At 57.1% G+C, this 2553-nt stretch overlaps 2 protein-coding genes across 2 annotated transcripts in view; both read right to left on the bottom strand.

The window, feature by feature from the left end:
* Positions 1 to 2553, bottom strand: part of LOC102387024 (zinc finger protein 420-like) — a 143234-nt gene that overhangs the window by 99142 nt on the left and 41539 nt on the right. The gene's annotated exons all lie outside the window — the stretch shown is intronic.
* ZBTB45 (zinc finger and BTB domain containing 45) overlaps positions 1 to 2553 on the bottom strand; it is a 16034-nt gene that overhangs the window by 12755 nt on the left and 726 nt on the right. The window lies entirely within an intron of this gene.

Raw genomic sequence — 2553 nt, 5'->3', positions numbered from 1 at the left:
GCTACAAACCGACCAATCTACAAAGCATCCCTGGCTACCTGGGCCCGCGCACAGGGCCGGGTCTTCCCCCCCCTGCCCAGGTGACCAGAGCATCGCCTCCCAGGTGCCAGGCTTTTGTCTGCAGACAAGGAGCGAGATCCCCGCTGTGAGGGATTCAACGGCTGCCTCTCAGGCTGGTAGAGACAGATCTCGGGAGAGGGGCACCGACAGTGGCATTTCTGCCACACAGTGCACATAAACCACTTTCAAACTGGCCAAAACTGGTTTAAGGTAAACCTGGTTGAATGCAGTATCAGACTTAACTGATTTGGGTCAAACTGGTTTATGGAACTTCTGTCCCAGACCCCTTCCTGATTTAAATTAAATCAGAGTCCCTCAGCATCCAACAGCATACTTTTCAGCCTTGGGCTAGGGCAGGGGCGGGCAATTATTTTGGGCAGAGGGCCGCTTACTGAATTTTGGCAAGCCATCGAGGGCTGCATGACAGGCAGCCCAGGGCAGATAAATATTAATTTTCTAAATTTTTTAGGGATCCTGTAGGCTAGATAGAATGGCCTGATGGGCCGCATCCAGCACCCGGGCTGCATTTTGCCCACCCCTGGGTTAGGGTATACGGTCTGCTGCAGACAGCAGGGCTGGCCCCGCCTCTCTGCTGTCTAGCTGGAGCAGGGCGCAGGGGCATGGCAGGGGGCCATGCCATCTGGCATCTGAAGGCGAAGGGGCAGGGAGGGGATCTAGTCCCCCTTTCTCCCCTCTCCTGGCAGGGGATCACAGCTGGGGTCTGCCTGGCTGGGCAGGCCCCATCAGGGTCCTCTACCCCTTGTGGCTCCAGCGGCAGGAGAGGAGGGTGTGGACAGTGCCGGCTGGCATGGCCCCGCCATCCTCCTGCCTTGCCTGGGGCTGAGGCTGGGGATAGGGCAGGAAGGCTAAGCTGTGCTGGCCTGCAGGCACTCCTGAGGGTGGGTGTGGAGGGGCTGGCCCGGGCTGGGTGCGGGGCAGGGTCCTTCCCAGTCAGCTGTGGCTCAGGCTGGAACTGTGGGAGCCGTGCACCTGGAATCATTGTTGACGCATAAGGGGTACATGCGGGTGCACATGCACTTCCTGAGATTGGTGGTGCAGCCCCTGCGATTGGCCACTGCCAGTGGTGCCTGTGGGCGGTCACTGCTCGCCACCCCTTCCCCTTGCTGTCGACACTGCCAGCGGCGTCTGTGGGGCAGTTGCTGATCGCTGCTGGCGACACTGCCAGAGGCGTCTGTGGGTGGTCGCCGACCGCTTGTTGGCGCTCGCCACTTTCCCCACTGCTGACATTGTTGCGGGTGCCTGTGGGAGCTCCCCTTTCGCTGTCACCACGCCCCTGCTGCCACCTGCGGGCAGTCACCATGCCCCCCGCCCAGTCTCCAGGGTCATGTATTGTTCATGCCGATTGCTCCTGGCTCCCCACGCTCAGGCCGGGCTGTACTGTCATGGAGCCTCAGTGCCTGCAAGGAATCTGTCACCTGTGATACAGCCGGCCTTGCTCAGCCCCAGGTGGGGTGGGTGGGTAGTGTAGCCAGCCCAGGCTGGGCTTCAGGGGCAGGGCCCTTCCCAGCTGGCTGTGGCTCCATGATAGCCCAGCCTGGGCAGCAGCGTGGAGGTGATGCCACTGCAGGTGCAGGCAGGGGCCTTGGCAGCAGAACTGGTTGCACGGGTTGAGTCCATCACGCCTGTGACTGCCTGGGCTGGCTTGGAGATGCTGGCGGGCCTGAAGCCCAGCAGCTGCCTGCCACAGGGGCTAGTGTGCCTGCAGCCACTGCCACCGCCACCGCATCCTTGCATGGAGGATGTAAGCAAGCAGGTCAGCTTCCCTCCAGGCTTGAGGCTGCTGCCCAAGCGAAGGGAGGGGGCTGCTTTAGTGCCCCCTGGCTTCTGGCCTGAGCCACTGCAGACATGTGGCTGTATTTCTAGAATCAAAAGTGGAATGTCTATTCACTTCCAAATTGGTTCAATCTATGCAGGTTAGAAAATGGATTTATATAATGGCTTGGATAGGGACTATCCTTCCTCAGGCTGGGGGCTGGACTAAATGACCTATGGAGATCCCTTTAGCCCCACTTTGCTATGATTTCTATCATCCGGTAATCACCCTTTGCATAGATCAATGCTTGTGAAGTCTTGCTGAAGATCTCAAAGCACTTTATAGGGAGCAAACAGCACTGCCAGCTCCAGAGATCAAGTGATTTATGATCTTTTTTCAAGTTACAGTTCCAACAGTCACAGGATAAAGCAAGAGTCTGAGCTTCCCTCTCAAAATGAGGTTTGCTGTTTAGCCTCTTGGCTGTAATGGCTTGTACATGTACATACACAAAGCTAATGTGCCCTGAAGGTTTAAGTCACAGAAAGCAAACACGTGTCTCTGGCTTAATGAAGGAAAATCCTATGTTTAAACTAAATTCGTTATTCTTTTTTGTAGAGCCAGAAACAGAATGCTGAGGGCTAGCATCATAGGACCACACGTATTTGACAGGGGAAGCGGGAAGGATCAACCCGGGGTTGCTAAGGGGCAAGGGGGGGGGG

This window comes from Alligator sinensis, unplaced genomic scaffold (assembly GCF_000455745.1).
Source record: "Alligator sinensis unplaced genomic scaffold, ASM45574v1 scaffold496_1, whole genome shotgun sequence".
Taxonomy (NCBI): Eukaryota; Metazoa; Chordata; order Crocodylia; family Alligatoridae; genus Alligator; species Alligator sinensis.
This window is presented reverse-complemented; position numbering and strand designations above follow the sequence as displayed.